Below are 27892 nucleotides of genomic sequence, written 5' to 3'. Positions count from 1 at the left end.
CCAAGCAGAGCCCCCAGAAGCTGCTTACTTCCACAATCCAAAATTGCCGCCATTCCCTGGCCCGACTCCACCATCTCAGAACAGACCTCACCAAGATATAATCTGCTGAAAATTCAGGTATGCAGGTTTTGTGACTGAAATCTCCAAACTTTCAGAGAGTTGGGGTGGGCTATCTCCCCCCGCTTCCCAATACACATGGAAGCACTGGCAGTAACCCCCACAAACTAACTCCAGCGCCACCCTGTAAACTCTATTACTGGCCTTGCTTCAGAAACCCACAAATAAATCTTGAAAGAATCCCAACCAATCAACTGAATCCCAAAATGGATTGGTGCCCTACAGAAATGTCTCTGAAACCCAACCATTTATAATCTAGGATTCCAGAAGCATGTGACTGCAGCACCCAAGATATTCAAAATGAGCACAGTCACAGTCACAGTCCTCCCATTGTTCAACGATTTGCTCGAGTGGGCCCAGTAATGTCTCCATCGTGAGACTTGTTGTTACTGTGTTTGGCATATTGAATACATCACGGGTAGCTTGCCAGGCTTTGTCGTGTAAGCGAGATACTCTCGGCAGCTTGCCAGGCTCTCTGAGATGGGCGGAGGAATCAAACTCGGGTCAGCCATGTTGGCCGCGTGCAAGGCAAATGTCCTACCACTGTGCTATTGCTCCAGTCCAAAATGAGCAATGGACAATAAATGATCTAACATCTGACCCTGGCAGGCAGGCTTGAATGGTGGTGGGAAAATTCAAGCAAAGCACAATGCCCAAAAGTAGAGAGAAAGAGTATTGGGGAAATTGTCATGGAGGAACGGTAAGGACTGGGATGGCGGGGGCGGGGGTGGGAGGATATACTGGCGATACTGGTGGTAGAAAGTGTGCACTGGTGGAGGCATGGGTGTTCGATCATTGTACGGCTGAATTTCGAACATGAAAGCTTTGTATCTGTATCTCAGAGATTCAGTTTAAAAAAAAAGTAATGTGGAGTTCATGCCCAATTCAATCAGCTTAATCAGTGACTAAATAAATCCTACATTAAAAAAAAAGAATACTGCACATTTTAGGGACATGAAACAAGAATCAGTAAACTTAACGACAGAAATTATACCAAGTAGTTTCCAGATCAAGTGCTATAAAATTGGGTATCATCCTCATTAAAAAAACCATAAAAACTCAAGCATATGAAAACTAAATAATAATTTTTTGTATCCATTTGTTCAATAGGCCAGAGCAGCTATTTTAAAGTATCCAAAGACAAGTCAAAAAAAAAAAGTTATCAGAATCTGTGTGATGTAGCAAAAATGGTAGTAGAGGGAAGGTACTAATGATATAGTTCAATTTATAGAAGCAGTAAAAATCACCTATAAACAATTTAAGCTAAGAGTTATAGCATTTTTAAAAAGAATACCAAGAAAACCCAATATTCAGAAAGAAGAAAATAAAAATCCAAGTAGAAAGAACTGAATTACAGATAAACAAAAATAATCCAACTCAAAAGATCAACAAAACAAACAGCTGAGTTTTCAAAGTGATAAATACAAACAGTAAAACCTTATGGTAGGCTTATAAGAAAAAATAGCAGTATATTGAAGACTAATATCCAAGGCCAGAAAAACAGGGGTTAGTACGACCTCTCAATGGTTGGAACTGACCACAAGCGTATGTGGGGCTTAGGGTAGATAAGATAGAGAAAGACCAGTATGACAATAATAGCTGGGAATAATCACGTTGGACAAGATCTGAGTGTTAAAAGTACGTAAAAGGATATTCTTGATAACCTTTCAGTATCAATATTGCAAACCACAATGCCAAAAAAGAGAGCAAGAGTGAGAAAGAGAGAGCAAGCAAGAGCTAGAGAGAAAGCTCCTGCCACAGAGGCAGGCAGGGGGCGGGGAGTAGGGGATGATGGGAAGGAACCTGGGGAGACTGGTGCTCGGAAATGTACACCAGTGGAGGGATGGGTGTTGGAACACTGTATGACTGAAATCTAATCATGAACAGCTTTGTAAGGGTCTGTCTCATAGTGATTCAATAAAAAAGTTAAAAAAAAAGCAACATAAAACGTCTAATATAAATAGAATCAGAGTAAAAGAGTAATTATAACAGAAATAGAAACATAAGCACTCCGTGTGTTATTATCTGCATTATCATCATTATTTGACAGCATGAAATCAAGAACAGAAGTAATGCTTAAAATATTTAATAACTATTACACCATGAGTACTAAACAATTAGAAAGGACAATAAACAGTATGGCTATATTAATGTGCAATTTCTGAATATCTGCCGTAGTTAAGTTGCAGACTCACTTTAGACTTTACTACTCCATATAACCTTGAAGAATTATATTGGAACTACTATAAGTCATTGTGAACCTCTGAACTGAAGGAGAAATGCTGAAATATAATGCTAAATCATCAACAAATGAAAGTAGAAAGGAGAATCAAAGGGAACAAAGCAAAGAAAAATCTAGTCTGAACAGATATCATAAAACTTCTAGAAAATTTTAAGCTATTACAGTTAAGTAGAGATACAGTAAGCAATTTATATAAAGATGATCAGATTAGAATTTTAAAAAACATAACATGAGAAAATGAAAAGGGAGACGGTGGAAATGGTTTGTTGTTATTGACTGCATCATGTATACTAGATTGTATTAGGCAGCAGGGATTTGCTTTGCTCTTCATTTTTTAACATTTTAAAATAAAATTGTATTATTTACCAATTCAAAATGTCTTCACAATGAAATGTTCACTAATATGAAGTATCAGAATTATAAAACAACTTTTATTTTTACTTAATTTTTTTTCTTGACCTTTCGCACTCTGGAGAAATCTTGAAGACCTCCTTCTCTCCATGCCTCCCTCCTTCCCTCCCTTTCTCCCCTTTCTCTTTCTTTGCCATTCACATTTCTCTGTATTTCTTTCAATACAAAATACTTTACTTCACTTAAAAAAATTCTTTTAATTTTTACTAAGACACTGTAACTTACAAAGTTGTTCATAACAGAGTTGTTTCAGGCATTCACTGTTTCAACACCAATCCCACCACCAATGTCCCTTCCCTCCACCAATGTCCACGGTTCTCCTCTGGCCCCAGCCTACCCTCTTGGTCGGTATATAACACATTTACTTCATATTATTTACTCCAACAAAAGGTAAAGGAATGGCAAATGGAATTACCAGAAAATAAATCAATAAAAGTCAATTTGTGATGACTGATTACTATATGATTTTAACTTATGTAATAAATTCAAATCATTTAATACAAGATAGGCAGAATACTGCCTATTCTCTCTCAATTAGTAGGTTTTCAATTCTGGTATCTAAAATATACTGTATTAAATTTTATTTTGTACTTGGATCTTATTGTTGTAATTATTATGTCTTCCCTGTCAAAAATAAAGTTTTTTATTTAAAAATTTTTGTGCTAATATATTTTATTTTATTTATTTTATTTTTTTGTGCTAATATATTTTAGAGTTTCCTTGAAATAGGCAAAACCAACAAATGTAAAATTCAGCAGGAGTGAAAAGAATTAAGAAAATTTAAGTGGGAAAATATTAATAGGCCTACAAAAGTACAAAGTGTTTTATCCTAAGAAAGGGAATATTGGTTTTAGATCTAAAAATACTATACTGTAGATACTGCTTAAGTGTCTGCATTAATAAATAAAAGATAGCAATAAAATCTCTGGATATAAAAGGAAACTGATCAGACATATATCAATACAAATGAGATGTTTATTCATTATTGGAAAATGCATAAAATCCCTTACCAAGTTAGGAGTAAACAGACTTTTTTTTGTATTTATTTTCTGTAAACATACTTTTTAAAATCTAGTAGAGGACAACAATATGCATTATTAGTGAGTGCCATATTAAATGTGACATGGAGGGGAGTTTGTTCTGTCCTTTAACAAGCTCATTTAATACTTCTTTGAAAAACTGGTTTCAGATATAAATTAAAGACAGTTTTGTCAGAGCATACAAAATGCAGCTATATTTGGTGAAATGTTATGCACCAAAATTTCTCCAGAAAACTTAAATATTAACATCAAATATCTGAAGAGTGGAGAGGTTCAGGAAATATAATCAACACAAATAATTTAAATTTCAACACTTAAATGCTTTTTTACTTCAATCTTTCCCCCCAAAATTTAAAACAAAAGACCACAGAGCATGTCTACAAAAATTATTATCAAATTTATTTTTTTGCTAGTCATCTAATCCAACTCTCTCACCTATACACACTAGGAACACCCCTTTGTTAAATCCCCATGACCTTCCTGCCAATGGAATGGCTGCTTCTCATTTTCCCTTCTCAGCATTGAATCAAAAATCACTGAAGCCTTTCTGACACTACTTGTGAGAAGCCACTCTCCTAGCTTTCCTATCCCCTGCATACACTTAGCTGTACCTTCTAATTTCAATTTCTAAAATGTTCTCAGTCCTTGACCTGCAGAATGCTCGCATCCGTTCCATGGCTTAAAATACCATTTAAACACTAGTGGCTCCCAATTTCCTATTTTCAGTTGTTATCTCCACTTTCAACTTCAAAATGAATCATCTAAATCATTATTTAACATTACTGTTCTAGAGGCAGGCAGCTCAAATGTTATATCTAAGTCAGTATTCTTAATTTTCCACATTTTGCTTGCACCCATCCTTGTCTGAGTAAATGATACCATCCTTCACCCAAGTTCTCACGCAAGAAATAAGAGTCACCATAATTCCTCTTTCCCTCACACTCCACATCGACCCTATCAGTAGTTACTGTCAGCTTATTCATATCATGTCCAGAATCTGACAATTTCTTTTCATACTCACAATGCTATCCAGGCCATTACCACTTCTCACTTACATGCTTTCTTGGAACAGCCTCCAGAATGGGTTTTGTCGCTTCTATCTTTGCTTCACCAATGTTGGTTTTATAGAAAGTAAAAGTGGCTTTTTGCAAAACAAACTGTCATGTCACCCCATTTTTCAAAATCTTTCAAGAGCTATTCATCTCATCGAGAATAAAATGTAATTGTCATAAACACCTATGGCCTAAAAAAAAGGCTCGATGTAACTGACAATTTCTTATTCTCATCTTGCCTGTCTGCCAATCACTGCACTCTCATGTTGACCAGTCTGCAGTCCCTCAAACTGCTAATTCATTTGTTTGTATTACTGACTGCATGACTAAAATGTTTGCTGCACATAACAAAATCTTTAAATATATCTCTGCTATAGTTTAGTGCCTAGAACAATGCTTAGCCTATAATATGTACACAAAACAAAAGGTGATGAAATGGAGTGAATGAACTGTGTCTCAATGCCTTAAACAGAGACATAGGAAAAGTCAACTGTGCCCAAGATCACAGCAACTTCATCATGAAATATTTGATCTCTTGACCACTTGACATCTCATTACACATCGAGTTGCTCGAGCAGGCGCCAGTAACGTCTCCATTCATCCCTGTTGCGTGCTAGTGTTGCCCAATGGAATCTGCTTATTCTAAGAACATGAAGAGCCTCAAGCCGGTCATTCAGGGACTTGACGAAAAAGTCTGACCATCTCGTAGATGGGAAGCCATGTGATCTTTTGACGTCCCATGGAATCTAGTCAGTAACAGCTCTAGTTCAGCGGTCATCTCCAAATCGTATTACGTGTCCAGCCCAGGTGATTTTCGATGCCTTGGCAAATCAGACAGCGTCCCTGATTCTTGATCATCAACGGAGGTCAGAACTCCGGATTCTTTCTCTCATTTGAGTGAAGCGTGATACTCCAAGCATAGCTCTTTTGATTCCTCTTTGGAAGACCCAAATAGCATTCTTATCCTGTTTTCGTGGGGCACAGGTCTCTGAGGTGTATGTTAATGCAGGAAGAACACTGGAATCGAAGAGATGTACCTGGAGCCGGAGGTTCTTCATCCTCTTACCTATTTCTTCGATGCTCTTAAAGGCGTTCCAAGCCATTCTCTTCCTCCTGCACAACTCAGGTGCCAGGTCATTTGTTATGTTGACTTCTCGACCTAAGTACACATAACTGTTGCATTCGGAGATGTTCCATTGAGAGCAAATGGAGCGTCAGGACTGAGACCATTTCTCATAAACATCGTCTTTGTGAGATTCAGCTGTAGTCTGACCTTTCCACACTCACAGTCAAAATCAGCCAGCATCTGTGCCACTTGAGATTCAGCTGTAGTCTGACCTTTCCACACTCACAGTCAAAATCAGCCAGCATCTGTGCCACTTGACTAATGTTTGGTGTTATTAGAAGGATGTCATCAGCGAAGCAGAGGTGGTGTAGTTGCCGACTGTGTATCTTCACTCCCATTCCTTCCCATTCCAATTGTCGCACGACGTTCTCGAGGGCAGCACTGAAGAGTTTCGGTGAAATGGTATCATCCTGCCAAACCCCTCTTGACATGGATGATCACTTCCTTGTAGAATGGTAAGATCCTGGTAGTGAATCCGTAATACAGCTCACGGAGGATCCTGATGTATTGAAGGGAGGATACTCATGTATCCAGTAAATATTTATAGGACAATTATACACCAGAGTAGGATCTTGAAGCTATATAAACAATAATGAATAGAGAATACCGACTTAAAGGTACCAACAACAATCTGAAACCTTTACAAGTCAAAAAGAACTCAGATTGCAGGTCCATGGCCCACACAGCTCTTTATATTACATAAATCTATTTGAAACTTAAAAAGTTGTGGGGCCGAGGGATACCACAAAGGTTAAAGCACTTGTCTTGCCCGTAGATGACTCTGTTTCAATTCCCAACACCAAAAAAAGTTCCCCAAGCACAATCAGAAATGATTCCTGGTCACAAAATCAGTCACATAAGCCCTGAACACTGAAGTCAATGGCTGCAAAATCTGAAAAAACCTTTTAGAGTCCTTTCAGAGAACTAAACAAAGGTCTGACATTCTTTAGCAATTCAATTGTAACTAGGTTTTATTTACTAGTAAGTGCATTTTTAAAAATGAACATTTACGAAATCATATATGAATTTTGGAACCTAGCAGCTCACTATAGGGATGGCTGCAGACCAAAATTATTTAAATTTTTATGATCCCAGGAGCTTGCGGCGCCGCACAATATATCATACTTTTATTTGTTGTCGTTGTTGAATCACTGTAATATAGACCCTTACAGACATCCTATACAATTTATAACTAGCAGTTCAGAATACATTATCTAGCATCTACCTGTGGGGCAAGCTTGAGTGGTAGTGGGAAACTTCAAAATACTGGTGGTGGGAAGGTGTAATGGTGGTGGGATTGTTGTTGAAACATTGAGTGTAATCAATTATTGTGTAAAACTTTATGAAAATAAAACTTTTAAAAAATTTAAAAGTATGGGGCTGGAGGAATAGCACAGCGGTTAGGGCGTTTGCCTTGCACGCAGCCGACCTAGGTTCCATTCCCAGCATCCCATTTGGTTCCCCGAGCACCACCAGGAATAATTCCTGAGTGCATGAAACAGGAGTAACTCCTGTGCATCCCTGGGTGTGACCCAAAAAGAAAAAAAAATATTTTAAAGTATATTTACTAAGTTCATATGAACTCTATATGGAACACCCTGTAGAGTCAATGGAAACTATTGTCTTTGCATTGGTAAAATCTCTCTAGGCTTGCAGACAAGGCTTGTAGGACTGGTACTGGTAAAAACGACCAGCACAAGGAAGACAGACTGGGCACAGAGCACCAGAGAATGAGAAGAAACTGGAAGCACCTGGTGTGCAGATCTATATTATTACCAACTATGATGATTCTCTAAAGCATAATGGCTTCTGCTTCATTTTTATGTTCCATACTTCTCTACTGACTGAATCTGACATAGAACAAACCAGAGAAAGGGATTCTGGGAAAGAGTTACCAGCAATAAGCAATGTGCCAGTACAAATTTGTTCTCTTGTCCTACTGGTCCAGCAGCAATTTTGCAAAGACAGGAAATATTCATAAAGCATGCAGTCAGTAAGAACATAAAGGGTTGCAAATTGAAAAAGTAAATCCCAACATAAATACAAGTATTAATTTAAGGAAACAAATATCTTTTAAAAACTTACTCAGCATTACTAATTTCAATAATACCATTTCACTGATTGCCAGTGAATTGGTAGAAATTCAAAATCTGACAACACCAAGCATTGTGAATATTATTACTTGGTACATGGCACAAATGGGAGTTTGAATTGACACAAACTTTTTTTTTGTTTTCTTTTTTGGGTCATACCCAGTGATGCACAGGGGTTACTCCTGGCTCATGCACTCAGAAATTACTCCTGGCGGTGCTTGGGGATCATACAGGATGCTGGAAATCAAACCAGGGTCAGCCGCGTGCAAGGCAAATGCCCTACCCACTATGCTATCGCTCCAGACACAACCATTTTAGAGGGTAACATCTTTCACTGTCATTGTTCTCCCGTTGTTCATCGATTTGCTCAAGTGGGCCCAGTAACGTCTCCATTGTGAGATTCGTTACTGTGTTTGGCATATCGAATATGTCACGGGTAGCTTGCCAGGCTTTGCCGTGCGGGTGAGATACTCTTGGTAGCTTGCTGGGCTGTCTGAGAGGGGCGGAGGAATTAAACCCGGGTTGGTTGGGCTGGCCACATGCAAGGCAAACGCCCTACCCGCTGTGCTATTTTTTATATTTTTTTTATTTCACTTACAGATGAATTGCCCAAATAGCTTTCCAAACTATGGACTGAAACCAATTAGTGTTTTTTGATTTTTAAATTAGTTTGATGGATTATAAGAAACAATATTACAATTAATGTAAGAATACAACAATCATTAAAGTATATAACTTATACATAGAACTGTACAAAAATAATTCAGTATTCTTTTATTTTTTTGTTTTAATTTTTAGGGTTTGGGGATTACACCTGGTGGTACTCAGGAGCTATCACTCTGTGCTCAGAAGTAACCTGTCAGTGCTGGGGACTATTTGTGGCATCCAAGATAAAACCAGGGTTGTATACATGCAAACTACAGCATTCTAAAGTACATCTTATTCTATTTTTATTCTATACTATTGTTTTTCATAATCATTAGAAACAATCTAAATGTCTAGTAACAAGATAATGACTGAAGACTGGGATTACCTTTATCGATACAATTTTTTAAAAGCCCATTATATGTAAAGGATTAAAACTGAACTTGAGGGGCTGGAGAGACAGTACAGCGGGTAGGGCGTTTGCCTTGCATGGCCGACCCAGGTTCGATTCCCAGCATCCCATATGTTCCCCCTGAGCACCACCAGGAGTGACTTCTGAGTGCAGAGCCAGGCGTAACCCCTGTGCATCACTGGATGTGTCCCAAAAAGCATAAATAAATAAATAAATAAAATAAAAAAAAACTGAACTTGAAATGGGGTAACGAAATGAACAGAAACTTTCTCAAAGAAGAAATCTGAATGGCTAAAAGGCACATGAGAAAATTCTCTACATCATTAATCATCAGGGAGATGCAGATCAAAACAACAATGAGATATCATTTCACACCACAGAGACTGGCCCACATCCAAAAGGACAAAAGGGACCGGTGTTGGCGCGGATGTGGCAAGAAAGGGACCCTCTTTCATTGCTGCTGGGAATGTCGACTGGTTTAGCCCTTTTGGAAAACAGCATGGACTATTCTCAAAAAATTAGAAATTGAAAAAAAATTAGAAACTAAGCTCTCATTTGACCCAGCAATACCACTCTTGGGAATATATCCCAGAGAGACAAAAAAGTATAGTCGAAGTGACGTCTGCACTTGTTTGTTCATTGCAGCACTGTTTACAATAGCCAGAATCTGGAAAAAACCTGAGTGCCCTAGAACAGATGACTGGTTAAAGAAACTTTGGTACCTCTACACAATGAAGTACTATGTAGCTGTTAGAAAAGATGAAGTCATGAAATTTACATACAAGTGGTACTACATGGAATGTATCATGCTAAGTGAAATGAGTCAGAAAGAGAGGGACAGACAGAGAAAGACTGCATTCATCTGGGAAACATAAAGTAACAAAATAGGAGACTAACACCCAAGAATAGCAGAGATAAGTAGCAAGAGGTTGACTCCAGGGCTTGGAGGCCAGCCGCACATGCTAGGGGATAAGGCAGTTCAGACAGAGAAAGGAGAACCAAATAAAGGGTGTTGGGAGGATCCTCCCAGGATGGGAGATGCGTGCTGAGAGTAGACTTTAGACCGAACATGATTGCCACTCAACCCCTCTTTCGCAAACCACAGCACCCGAAAGGAAGAGAGAGAACAAGTGGGGAATGCCATGCCACAGAGGCAGGGGGGGACGGGGGGGGGGGAGGGATACTGGGATCAGTGGTGGTGGAGAATGGGCACTGGTGGAGGGATGGGTGTTTGATCATTGTATAACTGAAACCCAAGCATAAAAATTTATAAATCTACAACTGTACCTCATGGTGTTTCACTAATAAAAATCTAAAAAAAAAAATAAAAAAACCCTGAACTTGATAACTGGTCTGCAGAACCCAGCTTACCAAGGGTGGAAGTGGGCAAAGGGAAGATGTATGAGAGGGAACACTGAGACTGTGGTAGACGATGGTATTGGGAAACTTCTATGCATGAAATATTTTTAACAGTATTGTAAATAAGTGCTTAAAATAAAAAACATTTAAAGTCCATTATAATATTAAAAAATAAATTACAGAATGATCCATGTAATATGATCCATGTAATGTGATTCCATTTTTATTAATTTTACTTTTATTAACTTAAAAACTACTAATGTTGGAAGGAAGAGTACTCAATCATTGTATAACTGAAACCCAAGCACAAAAATCTTTAAGTCTACAACTGTACCTCATGGTGTTTCACTAATAAAAATTGAAAAAAAAAACACACTACCAGTGTTGTTCAGGCGTGATAAATAGGTACAACTCAGGTAAATGTTTGTCTAGTATATTGCTGACCTGGGTTGGATCACAAGTACCCTGTATAGGTTCCCCGAGCACTGCCAGGAGTGGTCCAAAATCCAAAACATAAATTTAAAGGAAAAAGTACCAGTTCTATTTCATGTTTTCTAAGGATAATTATGTGTGATAAAAAATATAAAAAACATGTTAGATCATGTGTTCATGATAGTTCTTATCCTGAAGAAGCTGGAAAGTAGGATTAGAAAGCATATAAATCACCATTCTTCAACCTTTTCATTCCTGTGGACCAGCCACAACTTCTGCATACTGGTCCAGAGGTGGCAACTATACATATCCAAGATGTTATACCTTGGTATTAACCTTTCTCGTTTTAACCTTTCTTGATATACCTTAGTTTTAACCTTACACCTGAAGACCATACTAGTCTATAGACTGGTCATTGTGAAATGTTAAACTAAGTGATTGATAAACTACTTTTTCAGGTTATTTTGTATCTTTACGTAGATTATATATCATTCTTATGATGTTAAATTTTAGGTATTACAGTTTTTTATGTAACTGATTGAATTTTTCCCCCAGGGTGTTTCGTGCTGTTGTTTTGTTTGCAGGGAAGGGCTTATCCTCTGTACTTGGGGCAGTGGTGAGAACCTAGAAGTCTGTGTCTAGCAGTGGTAGGAGCTATCAGTGCCACCAGCATAACCAAGGCCACACCCCATAAGATAATTTTATTTGTCTCTCCTCAAAAAGTTATACCCGTTTATTTCTTTTCTTTCTTAAGGAATGGACTAGAATTTCCTTAAAAAGTGTTGAAAATTGCTGATGAAAGAAATCCTTGCATTTGGTTTAGTGAAAATGGCTTCACGGCTGGAGCAATAGTACAGTGGGGAGGGTGTCTGCCTTGCACATGGCCAATCTGTGTTCAATCCCCACATCACATATGGTCCCCTAAGCTCTGCCAGGATTAATTCCTGGGAATAGAGCCATTGCCAGGTATGACCCAAAAAGCCAAAAAAAAAAAGGAAAAAAGGCTTCATTTCAAATTTTATCTATTGGTTATTGCTTTCCAATCAATAGTGTTTATTTCATTTTCCTCCACTTTTTGCTCAAAAATTTTATGCTTGATGATTTTTGGGTTATATCAAAAGTATTTTTAATATTTACTAATGCAATTGTATACTTTTCTACTTTAGATCATTGATAAAATAAATTATATTTACAGATTTTACGAAGTTGAAACATTCTTAAATTCCTAAGAATATATTCCTTCTTAGTAGTAGTGATAATGCTGATGCGTTCAGTTCCACAGTATTTATTGGTCATATATAGAATACACATTTTTTTGTTTTCTCCTGATGTTGGTTATATTTGAAGTGGGGGCACACCAGTAGTGCTCAGGTTTACTCCTGGTCCTGCACTTAGGGATCACTCCTTACTGGGCTTGGGAGACTGTATTTGGTGCCAGGAATTGAACCAGGCAGGTCACATAGCAAGGCAAGCATTCTACCCACTGTATTATCTCTCTGACCTTTTCCACTGGTGTTTTATTATTAAGAATTAATAAATAATAAAGAGCTTATCCCACAACCCACCCTGGAAACAATCCCCAAGCACAAAGCCAGTAGTAACCCATGAGCACTACTAGGCATGGAGCAAACCTTCCGAAAATGAAAAAACTAAATTTTATAATATACAAAACTATAAATTTATATAGAAACACTGATCTTCAATCTAATTTTATAAAAGTGGAACCTGTTCAACTAAATTATTACTTTTTACATATATATTATGTGTATTATAACTTATTATACATTTTTATATTCTAAGTAATGTAAGCCTAATTTATATCACTGAAAGAAAACTTTAAGATAAAAATTATTCAATCACAACTCTTTATCTGCTCAAATTTTAAAAAATCAAAATTCCAGAGTAAATTTAGAAGAATCTTTGCATGGTGCTTAAAATTCATTACAATTGAGGGGCTGGAGCGATAGCACAGTGGGTAGGGCGTTTGCCTTGCACGCAGCCAACCCAGGTTCGATTCCCAGCATCCCATATGGTCCCCCGAACACCACCAGGAGTAATTCTTGACTGCAGAGCCAGAGTAACCCCTGAGCATCACTGGGTGTGACACAAAAATAAAACATAAAAAAATTCATTACAATTGAATTTGATTTGTATTTTCTTATTAATAAAGAAAGTTAACAGGAGGCTATTAAATAGTAATTCCCTAGATAATTACTTGGGCTTGGGCAGAATTAGTGTTTCAAGTATGGGGATTCAGTAGCAAAGACATAAATTTTCTGTTGATTACATTCATCTTGATGTCATTGTTTTTGAAAGAACAGATTGGAGATGCAAACACAGATATTTATGTTTCAAAATTTAAAGGTAACATTATCATGTTCATTAAAAACTATTCCTATCTAGAAGCCACAGAGAGTGTACAACAGGTAAAGTTCTTGCCTTATACACGCAGACCTGGGTTGGATCACCAGCCCAAGGCTCAGATGGAGTGATTCCTGGTCAAAGACAGCAGAAAGCCCTGAGCTTACTGTGTGTGGCCCCCCGAAACAGAAACAAATTCCAATTCAGTATTAAACTCTAAATTAATTTTTGAACTTTAAAAGACCACCTCCTTTTAAACAGGATCTCAATGTTTTACAGTATTACCCAGTTCCATAATCCCTTGTATTAGAAATACATAACAAATACTTTTTTGACTTCATTTTCAACAAGATCATAGTTTAAAGGGAGAAAACCATGTATAGTTACCATTTAAACCTCAATCTCTTCTTGAGATATCAGAGTTGTTTCTGGAATAATTCTTTCCTTTTGTCATTATTTTACTTTGTATTCTTCTTAGAATAAAGTAATCATCAGGTAATCAACTTAAAACTGTCATATTTGCCACTTGGCTTCTGACCATTCTGATGAGGCATCTTAGGAGACCTATGCAGCACCAAATGAAACTCAGCTCCACACAATGTATTGCAGAGGGTGATGAGAATGGCACATTGTCTGCCTGAACTGAACAGAGGTCACAGCAGGGAAAGCATTTGCTAAGATAATGTGAATGAAGGAAACAACCATAATTGCCTCATTAAGAGATCTCAGGCCAAATAATCACAAGAGGAAAAGGCTTGGAAAAGTCACCCTAAAATTAAATCCACAATAAAAAAAAATTTTGGAACACAATTTTAAAAATGCTGAAGAATTTAAAAGATGTGGATATTCTATTGTTTTTTCAAATTTCCTTACATCTGGATGCATAAAAACTCAGATGCAACAAACAGTTCAGTACTCAACTTTAGTCCTGCAGTCACAGTAAAAAGCAGAAGCCCCAAATTCACAGCTGTCCAGAATACAAACAAATATAAAATAAAGGGTGGAAAAGATTTAATTAGAAAGGACTAAAATCTAGAAACTAGTAATGGCTATCTACTGGTGCAGGTTTTTAAATTATAATAAAAGGCATATAATTAAAGGCATTAAGAACACTTTAAGATGAAAAGAGGTAAAATAAAAAAATAAAGTCTCAGAAAGACAACTGTCTCAGACTAATCCATTTCTTTTGTTTTCCAATTCTGCCTTTTAAAAATAGATTTATCTTAAGTCTATAAATACAACTAAATCCTCAGTCACTTCAATTTATTACACAACATATTATATATACATTTCATACATTAATAAAAAACTAAAATACTTCATAGCAAAAATTAAAGCAAATATTTCTCCTATCTAAAATTAAAAATCCAATTGGCCACATGATTAAATAAAATCATATGTACTGATACTGTACATCAATGTATAATAAAAGAAGAAAATAAGAATTTTTGTACTTCCTAATATTCTGAGATTTAGTTTTAACAGTCTGTACTACACAGTTAAAATCTTGAAAATGAACTGTGGTAATTAAAAATTTCTGATTCCAACAAACACAATAAAATTAGCATGTTACACCCATAAGCCAGGTTTAAAATAAGCAAACTATTTGATGACTTTGATGTTTTGCACCCAAAATGTGCTGGCTAATTTTTCCATTCCATTTACCATTCCGGTCTTTAAACTGCCTTAATCTCCTGCCCTCAGATGTTGACCTTGTAAGAATAGGGGTCAGAGGTCAGAACGGAGAGACCTCAAAGGATCTAGACTATCAATTCATGCCTGAGAGATTTCTCTTCCACAATAGGAACCTACTAAACAGCAAATTCCTAAATCTAATCACACAAGTATCAAGGAAAAAGTTATTCATTGAAAATTGTTGATATACATTTTCATTTTCAAACATCTCTGGAATCTAAGAGATATTTTTTGGGGGGCAGCAGTTTCAGGAATATAATAATTATGAAAATAAAATTTAAAGATTTTTAAAATAAAATATATAGCCTTACAAAAATATAACTATACTATTATTTTCAGAAATACTATGCAGATGTCAAATTTACATAGCCACAGTAATTTATAATTGTAAAATAACTGGAAATTTATATAGCCAGTAGAATTCCTAATTATAAAGTACATGGAAAATTACTAAGATAAAGATTGAAAGAAGCTACACTGCTATCAACATAAATGGGTGAGAGTGATAGTTTTGTTTTTACTTGTTTTAAAGGTGAGTGATGAAATTAATTATATATAAAAAAATGAAAACATACAGTCCTCTAATGAGGCAAGCAAAACAGCCAAAATAGGTAAAGACCAAAAATATCTTAAGGGAAAAAAAATAAAAAGACAAGTGAGCCCCTTTGTACCAAAAAATAAATCATATCACAAGAGATTCTGCTTTGTTAACTTTGATTTTTCTTATTATAAATCACAAAATATGTCAATGTTTCATTTTAATAGTAAACTCTAACTTGTAGACTAACTGAAGAATACCTTAAAATGATAAATTAACTGGTCTTTCTAATGTGATCAAATAAAATATATTTCTCTGCACAAAAGGAATAATATGGAAAAGTTTTAAAAACAAAATTTGCTTCTAAATAAAGCAAAATTTTAACTCATATAGAAAGTCAAAAAGCTTACTCATGCTAATGCAGTGATGCAAATAAAATACTACACTAAACAGAACAAGAACAGTAGTATTTTCGTATTCTTGTCTAAGTTATTTTTAAAATCTAAAGTCAACATTATTAGAAGAGAACTTGCATCATTATGAATAGTACTTCTTAGACTGTGTAAGTTGGGTCAAAAGATGTGGAAGGTTACGGAGAACAAAGAAGATAGTCACAACCCTAGGGGAAAAAATAGAATAAAAAAGAAAACATGAACAATGAAAAATACAAAGCTGTAGTATGTGTCCATTACATATAATTATCGTATATAGATATTTCAAAGTTTTTAATTATATTTTTAATCATAAACTTACAAATAATGATTAAAAGCATCTAAATAACTTATAAAGATTTCCTGATCATTTAGTGCAAATCCTTTTTACTAATCTAACACATTTGTTAATATAAACTAAATTTATATCATAACAGATTTCATTCTATATTACAGGCTGACATGATTATTTCATTCAAATTGCAAAATTAAGTGACAAATAATCATGCTATCAATTTTCTCAAAAACTGCACTAAGAACTACTCTTCTTCTGAGGGTTAAAAGGAGGTAAGGGATATTCTGGATAACCTTTCAGTATCAATATTGCAAACCACAGTGTCCACAAGGAAAGAGAGAGAGAGAGAGAGAGAGAGAGAGAGAGAGAGAGAGAGAGAAAAGCACCTGCAATAGAGGCAGTCTAGGGTTGGGGGTTGATGGGAGGGAACCTGGGGCACTGGTGCTGGGAAATGTACACTGGTGGAGGGATGGGTGTTGGAATATTATATGACTGAAATCCAATCATGAACAGCTTTGTAAAATAAATAATAAAATAAAAAGAAATTACTCTTCTTTATAACAAATCATACTTTTTTATTTTTTCATATTATTTTTAGAGAATAAAAAGGTGCCAGTTACAAACCAATCTTTAAGAAAAATAAAATTTCTTAATATCTGATCAATATTAAATTCATTTTATTATAAAAGCATTATAGGTAACTAAAAACAGTTTACTCAAAATTATTATAGAATTCCTAAAATTCTTATATATAATTCCACTAATGGGGGGATGCCTAGATCACCTTGGCCACAGAGTATAGGGAAGAAATAAAGAAATAGAGTGAAAGGGAAGGGGAAAAGAGATAGATGAGAAGAAATGGGGTCAGGGAACAAAGGGATTAATGCACACTAGTGGTGCTAAGCAATGATAGAGTTCAATATCCAAACCAGAGTAACAACACTGAAATCATGAGACCCAAACTTTAACAACTAAATTTAAAAGGTGCCTGTCAAGATGGCGGGCTGGGGCTGAGGTAGAGCGGGTAAGAGAGGGAATCTGGGAACACTGGTGGACAGAAGTTGACACTGGTGGCTGGACTGGTGATGGAACACTGTAAGTCAAAAATCCAACTATGAATAACTTTGTGATTCATGATGCTTTTAATAAAATAAAGATTTTGAGGGAGGTAAAAAAGGAGTAATATATCTAAATATACACACCACAGGGTCAACAACACTGAAAAATGAGATTCAAATGTCAACAACCAAACCTAAAAATGTGCCTGTCAAGATGACAGGCTGGGATGGAGGTAGGAGATGGAAGGAAACCTGAGAACCCTAGTGAGGGAAGAAGACACTGGTGGTGGGACTGGTGCTAGAACATAGTATGTCTACCACTTCTCTATGAGTAATTTTGTAAATCATAGTTGGTGCCTTAATAAAATTTTTTTTTTAAAGCTGAAAATTCTCTGCTGGAGGAACTAACATTTGAATGTGTTGATGAATTAATTTGGTGTAACAACTTTAAACTAGACCAGGGAAATTATTTCTGGTATGTTCTGCATGTAGGAAGCTTAGGTTTATATCTGATATCACATGGGCTGAGCACCATCAAGAAAAACATCAAGCTTTGAGCCAAGAATAGGCCCTGAGCACCGCCAGGTGTTGTCCCCAAATGAAACAAAACAACAAAACTTCTAAATTTGATCTTTTAAACCTGACTTGACAGGAATTACATTAAACTATCTATTTATAAAACAACAACAAAAACATTTCAAGGAGGGGCCAGAACAACAGTACAGTGGGATAAGGTGCTTGCCATGCATGTGGCTGACCCAGGTTTGATCCCCAGGACCCCATATAGTCTCCCAAGACTGCCAGGAGTGATCGTTGAATGCAAAGCCAAGAGTAAGGTCTGAGCAGAGCTAGGTGTAGCCCCCAAACAAAACAAAACAAAGCACTTCAAAAAGAAAACATGATCCCTGGCACCACATATGATCCCTGAAGCCCCATCAGGAGTGACCCCTGAGCACAGAGGCAGGAGTAAGCCTCAGAGAGAGGAAGGGTAGAAGGGAGGCAGAAAAAAAAAGGAGTAAGTCTTGAGCACAGCTGGGTATGACCGGCACCAGGGAAAAAAAAAAGTCGGTGAAATTAAGATTTTTTTTAAGACAGAAAAAATGAACATACCTTTAACGAGAGAGAGAGAGAGAGAGAGAGAGAGAGAGAGAGAGAGAAAGAGAGAGAAGGAGAGAATGAACTTAAAGAAAATTAGAATTATTAAGAGGAGACATTACAAAGGATTCAGGCCAAAGATTTGGTTAAACCTGTGCCTTGCATATGAAGGACCATGGTGCCAAAAATAAACAAGCAAACAAACAAAAGTTCATAGTTCTGAACAATTTAAATTTAACATCAGCAAACTGAACAACCTAGGAAACAAATATCTAGGTACACATATACCTATATCATAAGAAATAATCTTACCACACCAATTACTATTAGGTTGATGGCACTAATAATAAAAAACCTCCCAACAGAAACAAAAACTCTCTATAAACAAAAGTCTGAGGACCAGATGGCTTCATCCATGAATTTTATAAAACATTTGAAGGATTAATACCAAATCATTCTTCAGACTTCAAGAAAAAAAAATCAAAGAGGAATACTTTCAGACTCATTTTATGAGAACAGTATGACCTTAATACAAACACTAGGTTATTTAAAAAAAAAAAAAGACAAGTCAATATACTTGTCTTTTTTTGGTTGGGAGCCATATGTGGTTGTATTCAGAGATCACTCCTGGCAGAGCTAACATTCAAGGCTTACTTTTGGCTTAGCCTGAGATGTAAAAACTCTTAACAAAATACTAGCAAGCTTAAATCAATAGTAAATTGAAAGAATCATACACCATGATCAAATGGGATTTATTCAGATATAGACAAAAATTGTAAAATAATCCCAACAGATGCTGAAAAAGCACTTGACAAAACTTCACATCTATTCATGAAAAAAATTTTTAAAACCCTTATAATAAAGAGAATGAAGTGGTCTAACAAAAGTCCCCAATAAAGCTACCTAGTGTAAGTTCCTATTTCAAAGGCCTAACAGGCTGAAATTCCTTACTGAAATAACCAGCTGTGTCTAGAAGAATCTTAGACAGCCCACATTGCTCCATCCTGCCCCACAGTTACCAGAACTAGCCTATACATCCCTGCTTTACCAATTTGGCCCAGCAAGATGTATATCTTATGCGTCTGCCATCCAAGTTCCTAGAATTGGTCACATTACTCCCTTCCCAAGGTAAGCTTAAATTACATCATGCACATTGCATTATCTTTACATTATTGGCTCAGAATATTTTATATGTAATTTACTTCCTCCACCAAATTTAGTTCACATCTCCTGCCTACCCCCTCCCAGGACTAACTAATCTATGGAAAACAGAAGTTTCCTGCCGAAGCAGTCCAGAGACACATAAAAGACTCCCCAAGACTGTGGTAAGTGGACTCTCTCTTTGGAGGCCTCCCGCTGTGTCAGTCTGACCACTATGCTCTCTTTTAATAAACTCACTATGCTCTGTCTAAATCATCTCTCTCTCTTGGCATATTCTTTTGCCATCCCACATCTTAGACCTTTCGAGACCTGGGTATGAGAATCTCCATCCACCTCTCCCTTCTAGGAACATACCTCAATCATGTATATATGCCAGAGTTAACATCATAGTCAACAGTGATAAACTGAAAGCTTTTTCTCACCAGAATCAGTAATAAAACAAGGATGTTCACCACTTTTATTAAATGCAAGACTATAAGTCCTAACCAAAACAATCAGGCAATAAAATAAAATCAAACAAAGACATCCAAACTGGAAAGAAAGAATTAAACAGAGTTTAAAGCATTTGTAGATGACATGACAATATAAGGGAAAACTCCAAAGACTGCAAAACACTGTTAGAACTAATTAACAAATTCAGTATCACTGTAGTTTGCAAAATCAATACAAAAAATTGATTTTATTTCCATCCACTAACAAGAGGCTAACTTAATGTAAAATTAAAACTCATGAATAAATTTAACCAAAGAAATGAAAGATCAATACACTGAGCACCATAAGACATCCATGGAAGGAACTGAGAAGACAAAAAATTATTTTATGCATGTTAGGCCTTGCTAACAAAAGCAAATGAAATTTGAGATACATCTTCATATTCAAACATAATCCTTATCAAAATTCGAATCGCGATTTTCACAGATATAGAGAAAGCAAGCGTAAAAATGTTGGAGCCACAAAAGAATCTAAATAGACAAAACAATCTTAAGAATAACAATAATAGGGAGCTGGAAAGAAAGTACAGTGGACAGGGAGTTTGAACGACCTGAATTTTATCTCCAGTACCCCATCTGGCTCCCTGAGCCTGTCAGGTGTGATCCTAGAGTGGAGAGCCAGGAGTAAGCCCTGGGCACTTTTGAGTGTGGCCCAAAAATCAAAACTAAAAGTAAGAACAACAACATGTATCTCATGGTGATTCAATAATAAAAAAAAATTCAAATTAATAAAAAAAGAACAACAACAAAGCTGGAGGCATCTTGTTCCCTAATTAAGAATTTGTTAAAAGATATAATAATCAACAGTTTGGTTATAGGAATAGAGAATTCAGAAATAAACACAAGTAAAGAAGATTAATTTATTTATGACTGAAGAATCAGAAGTATTCAATAAAGAATAACAGTCTTGTCAATAAGTAGTGCTTGGAAAACTGAATAGTCACAATACGAAAAATGAAACTTAATTCTCATACCATATGCTAAGGTCAACACAAAACAAAACATATTAATGTAAGACCTGAAACCATAAAACTTCTAGAAGAAAATGTAGGAGGGTAGGCCACTTCCATCAATCTCTGCAAGGAATTTTTGATTTGACACCAAAAGCAAAAGCAGTAAGAGCAAAACCCAAAGCAGGGGCTGGAGAGAGAGTGGGGGTTAAGGTGATTACCTTGCATGTGGCTACAGTGCTCATGATCCCAGTTTAAATCTCCAACAAGACATATGGTCTCCTGAGTACCACCAGGAGTCACTCCTGAGCACAGAGCTAGAAAGCACCCTTAAGCATCACAAGATATGATCAAATTCCAAAACCAAGAATTAAACAAAAAAGGAAAACCGCCTTCAAACAAAACCAAACAGCAACAGCAACAACAACAAAAAAACCAACAAAACCCAATTTGGTCAACATAACATAAAAAGTTTCTAGAACAAAGAATACAATCAATAAAATGAAAAAGGCAAACTGTGGAATGAGAGGAAACACTTGTGAATGATATACTTGATGAGGGATTAATATCCAAAATACATAGAGAACTCATTCAGTACAATAGAACTGAATCTAACCTCAATCTAATATTTAACTGGGCATAGAAATTAAACAAAAAGTTTTCCGAAAGTCAAGCAGGTACACAAAAAGATGTTTAACTCCACTAATCATCAGAAACAGCAAATCAAAACCATAATGAAGTATTTGTTATTTGCTTTACAAATAACAAGAATGAGGAGAGGGGTCAGAGTGACAGTAGAGCAGGAAGGGCGCTTGCCTTGCATGTGGCTGACCACGATTCAATCCCTGGCATCCCGTATGGGAACCAAGCCCGATAGGAGTGATGATCAGTGCAGAGCCAGAAGTAACCTGAGCATCCTCCGAGTAGCTTCAAAATAACAGAATGCAGAGATAAAGGAATCTAGAGCACTACGGAATAAATGTGAACTGACTCAGTCACAGAATGGAAACGTCCAGCCACACTCAGCTGGGCTCAGGGCCTCCTCCTGGCTCCACACTCACGAATCCCTTGAAGTGTTTCTCAGGGGACCATATGGGATGCAAGGAACCAAATTCTGGTAAACCAAATCCACTGCAAGGCAAGTGCCCTCCCTACACACTGTACTACCTCTCCAGCCCCAAAATTACTATCTTTAAAAGGTATTTAAACCCTCATGTTCAGACAACATTATGCAACAGCTAAGACTAAGAAGAAACTAAGTGTACATTTGTGATTGAATAAATGAACAAAATATATTGGTGAGTAAAGACACATATATTAGAACACACACATTTTAAATAGAAATATTATTGAGCCATAAAACATGGCAGGATTGCCATTTGTAACAACATGGATGGCACTTAAGAGAAATCTGAGAAGTAAATCAGAGAAAAACATTAAAACTAAAGTACATGTTGGCTAAGTGGAATCTATTTTGAAAATACAGTCATTAAAGGCAGTTCTTGGATAACTGGGGAAATTTTAACATGGACTGGGTACCAATGTTAAGAAAACATTGTTTTCAGGGCTAGATAGATAGTGCAGGGGGTAGGGCACCTGCCTTGCTGAACAGGGTTTGATCCCCAGCATCCCATATGGTTCTTCGAGCACTGCCAGGAGATTCCTGAGCAAAGAACAAAGAAAGCAAGCCTGAATACCACAAGGTGTGGCTCAAAAGCCAAAAACAAACAAACAAACACAAAAGTACTATTTATTTTAATAGGGATAAAAGGTACTTATATGACAGTGCTTTAGTATCTTCACTATAAATAATTCAAATGTTTTTTATATGGGTGTTACTCATATCATTTTTTCTACTGTGTTGATTTTTGAAAACTGATACAATAAAAATTAAAATAAGGAAGGCAATAAGAAAAAAAAGCATAGAAAGAACTAGGGGGAAAAATAGCATAATAGATGTAAATCTAAGAACTGTCTTTTAAAAATACAATAAAATACTCAAGCAGAAGAAAAATTGGCAATGAGAAATAACTAGAAAAAATGCCAAATATCTTAAGATTTTAAAAATAATTATGCAATAAGCATCAAAATATGGATCAAATATTATTTATTCTTATTAAAACAATCTCAGGATGTAGATATGTTGAGTAGTCACAGCAGAAATCAAGAAGTTATCAAAGATCTTTAGAATTTTTGAAAGGTATAAGAAGAAAAATCAATACCTTGGTTACTGTTTCAGTCATCAGGTGATACTGCCAAGTCTCCTCTTCTCATTGTTTTGGTTTCTTTACAAAACCAGAACCATGGCTGGCAGTGCGCAAGCCCATGTGGTGCTGGGGACTGAATGATTGAATACAGGGCCTCTATGTATTCAACTACCTAATACTGCTCTTATTTTTCAAGTTTCTATATAGGTCTTTATTTGATTAGCTGAATATTTTGCTGCAATTAATTTATAAAATCAAGTATCATGTGAAAAACTGATAATCCCAGTAATGAAGTTTATGAATATCTTGAACTAAATAGAAAGTTAGAAATTATTAAATGCCACATGTGTCCAAACTTTAAATGCAATAGAAAAACATAGTTTATGATCCATCATTATAATTGTTTCCTTGCACATATTCTCAGTGTCCTTGCTTTTTTTTTTCTGTCCCTTTGCCATTTTCAACTAGGAAAGTCCCAACTCAAGTTAAATTCATCATTCTAGCACAGCGGGTAGGGCGTTCGCCTTACAAGCGGCCAACATGGCCGACCCGAGTTCGATTCCTCCGCCCCTCTCGGAGAGCCCGGCAAGCTACCGAGAGTATTCGATATGCCAGACACAGTAACAACAAAGTCTCCAATGGAGACGTTACTGGGCCCGCTCGAGAAAATCGATGATCAACGGGAGGGCCTTTACCTTTACCTTTTACCTATCTCACAACTACAGCCATGGAGTCAAGAGAGGTTCGAGAAAAAAAAAAAACAATCATTTAAATAGCACATGACTTTAAATCATACCCACTAACTTGAATTTTTGACACATTCCAAAATGCATCAAATGCGTCCAGAATGTATTCACTTTTTATTTTTCTATTTAACATCTCTTCACTTTTAAATGTCCAAAGCCAGAGTTAGAGAAAGAACACTGGGGCTAAGGCATCTGCCTTATGTGCAACCAACCAAAGCTCATTCATTCCTCAGCAATACATACAGTCTCTGGGCACTGCTGGGTGTGGTCCAAAAAACAAAACAAAACAACAAAAATATCTCCAAACCTTCTTTTCTACAATTACTTAGAATTCTTGGCCTTGCTTCAAATTTCACTAGGGGAAAAAAAAGAAAGCACAGAAAAAAATGGGAAATCCCTCATTATTTTATCTCCTCATCTTATTATCTCATTTCTCTTATTATCTCATTCCTACTTTGGACAAACTTGCAGGCTATCGAATGTAGCCTGCCCACAGGGCAGAGTCTGGCAAACTCCCCGTGGCCTACCAAATATGCCAAATACCAGTAACAATGATGGGTCTCATTCTCCTAAAGAGCCGTGAATATAATCTCAGGGCTAGGATGAAAGAGACGTTACTGGGGCCTGCTAGAGGCAATTGACGATTAACAGGATGATGAAATGAAATGAAAAATTCACCTTCTCATCTCTACTTACAAGCAGTGGTATGTATCTCCCACTTTGAAGAATGAATCTCATATAAATATATGACTAGATCTCCCAGCTGTGCTTTCAATAATCATCTTTTCTCCTACCCCAAAAAATCACTTTCCTTTTCTCCCATACCATTCCCATCAACACCTGAACATGCTACAATTTCTCATCAGTTACTGTTCCACTTTTCTGCTCCCATTTACATACTCAAAAAATTATCTTATATAATGTTTTTCCTTTCTTTCTGTGTTGAACTCACTAGAGCTTCCAATTCAGTGAATTTGTTCTTATTAACTTCCATTTTGCAAAATGGTCACATCTCTGTTATCATCTAAGTTTGTCCGTATCATTCTTTCTACCCTCCTTAATCCCTAAGTACTGAAATGTTACGCACCTCAATTCTCTTCTTTTTTATGTATACTCATTCTGGTCATGATCTCAACTCAATCTTATGGTTGTGAATACATTCCTTTTGCTGAATATTGCAATGTTTTATCTCTCAACTTAGAATGCCACTCAATCATTGATCTGACAAATCTATAAATTCAATGGGATGCCTACTATATACTGCAACTAAGCATGTCTGAAACCATGCTTCTGATTTCACCTTTCCTAGTCTTCTGCATCTTGATAAATGGATTTCCCATCTTTTCAACTGCTCAGGTTAAATCAATCTTCAATGCTTCAATTTCGCACATAGTCCACATTTAACCTAATTATAAATCCCATCCTCCTACTTTCAAAATACATCTGGTCTTCTGTTCAATTACTCTTATACTAACATGTCAATTGGAACTACCCACCATCACCTTTTTTCTACATTATCAGAACTGCCTCCTAGTCTCTCAACACCAATTCTAGCCTCTCCATGTTATATTGTCATCACAGATGTCAGAATGATACTTAAAGAAGGTAAATCAAAGGTTACTTTTCAATTTAAAATTTTCTAATAACTTTTCATTTCCCCCAAATCAAAATCCTTATAATAGTTGGCAAAGTCTTACTGAATGTCCTAACATCCTATTTCTCTGCTCTTAGACACCACTGTTCTCCCTCACTGCTTCCAATCTAGCACACGTATCTGCAAGACATGCCATAAATATATTATTCAACATCCTAAAAATCATAGGAAAATAAAGAATTTTTTTCTTTGGTTTTGTTTATTCGTACTTGTGAATACACGTAAACATAGTATACTCTCTGGGAGCAGAAAACTTTCAGGCATTTTCATGGGTTTTCTTTTATATGAAATGAACTTCTAAAAACAGAGATGAAAACTGCGTAATTTTCTTACAGCTGGTTTTCCAAACAAGTATAAAAATATGGAATAAACAATAAATAAAAGGTAAAGGTAAAGGCCCTCCCGTTGATCATCGATTTGCTCGAGCGGGCCCAGTAACGTCTCCATTGGAGACTTTGTTGTTACTGTGTCTGGCATATCGAATACTCTCGGTAGATTGCCGGGCTCTCCAACAGGGGTGGAGGAATTGAACTCGGGTCGGCCATGTTGGCCGCGTGCAAGGCAAACACCCTACCCGCTGTGCTATCGCTCCAGCCCCAAACAATAAATATGGTAGGAAAAAACTAGTTGGCAACTTAAGAGGAAAGAACTAGATTCTTACTAACCTTCTCTTCAAAGTCAATTGCACAAAAGAGAAGAGAAAACTAAATTTGAAAAATAAATAATAATTATATAAGAAACTATCAATGAATATATTTCTAGGTTAGGAAAAAAGATAGAAATAAAGATAACATTAAGGAGAAAGCACAAATTTATCTGTATAAAAATTCAAACTTCAATATTATTTTAAGAAGACATTATTATAACTGAAATATATTTTGTAAGTGAAAAAAAGACAGTTCTTAGACAGTTCTCAGATATAAAGTAAACATCCTAGATATATAAAAAGAACTTTAAAAATCAATAATAGCAGATGGACATTTCAAAGAAAAATTAGCAAAGAATAAAAAATGTAATCCATTGGAAAAATAAAAATGAAGATAAAAAGACAATTAGTCTCTAATAAAAAAGTTCAAAGGAAAAAACAAGCAGTACATCAACCTACTTAAGTAAACGATCTTTTTTATTTGCTTTATTTTTATTTTTCACTCACACTCAACTGTGCTCAGGGCTTATTCCTGGCTCTGTGCTCCTGGTGGTGCTCAGGGGACCATATGTGGTGCTGTGAATCAAACCTGAGTTGGCCACGTGCAAAGCAAGCACTTTTAACTGTACTATCTCTCTGGTCCCTTTTTGTTTTTTGTTTTGGTTTGTTTTCAAAATTATTAAAAAGAGGGGCTGGAGCAATAGCACAGCAGGTAGGGCGTTTGCCTTGCACACAGCCAACCCAGGTTCGATTCCCAGCAACCCATATGGTCCCCCAAGCACGGCCAGGAGTAATTCCTGAGTGCATGAACCAGGAGTAACTCCTGTGCATCGCTGGGTGTGACCCAAAAAAGCAAAAAAAAAAAAAAATTATTAAAAAGATATCATTCAATGATCAGTGTCAGTGTATGTATAGGCTTTACTAATTTTTAGAGAACAACTTGAAAATATCAATTTCTTAAGTGTACAGTTTAATCCAGATTTTTCACTATTACATGTACATATTTCAATGCCATAATTAGTAAATTTTCAAAACTGTACATGTAAATATTCACCATAATGTTTCTAGCAATTAAAATTATTGGAAATAGCCTATACTTAACAACTAAATTAATTTAAGATAGCCTTATTTAAACCTTGTATATTCACACAACAGAAATTTGTAGGTGCTATGTAGGTGCTAATGACTAGTATGAAATGTTCTAAGATATGATGCTAAGTGAGGGGGAAAAAGGCTCAAAAACAACTTGTGTGTCTATTATGATTCTTCCCTATAGGTAAGAATTTAAGATTTTTTTTCTTACTTCTTTAGTTTTTTAAATTTTGCATGAATTGTGTCTTTCTGTACATATTTCAAAACAGACAAAATAAAAACTTTTATTTGGAAAAAATGTGCTGTTAAGATACACAGGAGGCCATCTCTGTACAGAACTAAAAACTTGGGTGTCCAAAACAATAGCCACAAAAAACAAAACCCATCTGATGGTGTTGTGAGATGGGATGGGTGGCATGCTGTGCTAGGGACAGATTCCAGAGTTTTGAACATGCAAGCTTTGAACATGCAAGTTACATACTCTCCACTTGGGTAACATCCCTAATCCTGGGAGCTTCAACTTCTTATTTGTAGTCTCTGAAC

General features: G+C 36.1%; 1 protein-coding gene across 1 annotated transcript in view; it reads right to left on the bottom strand.

The window, feature by feature from the left end:
• LIN28B (lin-28 homolog B) overlaps positions 1-27892 on the bottom strand; it is a 109244-nt gene that overhangs the window by 26725 nt on the left and 54627 nt on the right. The window lies entirely within an intron of this gene.

Source organism: Sorex fumeus, unplaced genomic scaffold (assembly GCF_029834395.1).
Source record: "Sorex fumeus unplaced genomic scaffold, SorFum_2.1 ptg000054l, whole genome shotgun sequence".
Lineage (NCBI taxonomy): Eukaryota > Metazoa > Chordata > Mammalia > Eulipotyphla > Soricidae > Sorex > Sorex fumeus.
The sequence above is the reverse complement of the archived record's forward strand: the minus strand, read 5'-3'. Positions and strand labels throughout refer to the sequence as shown.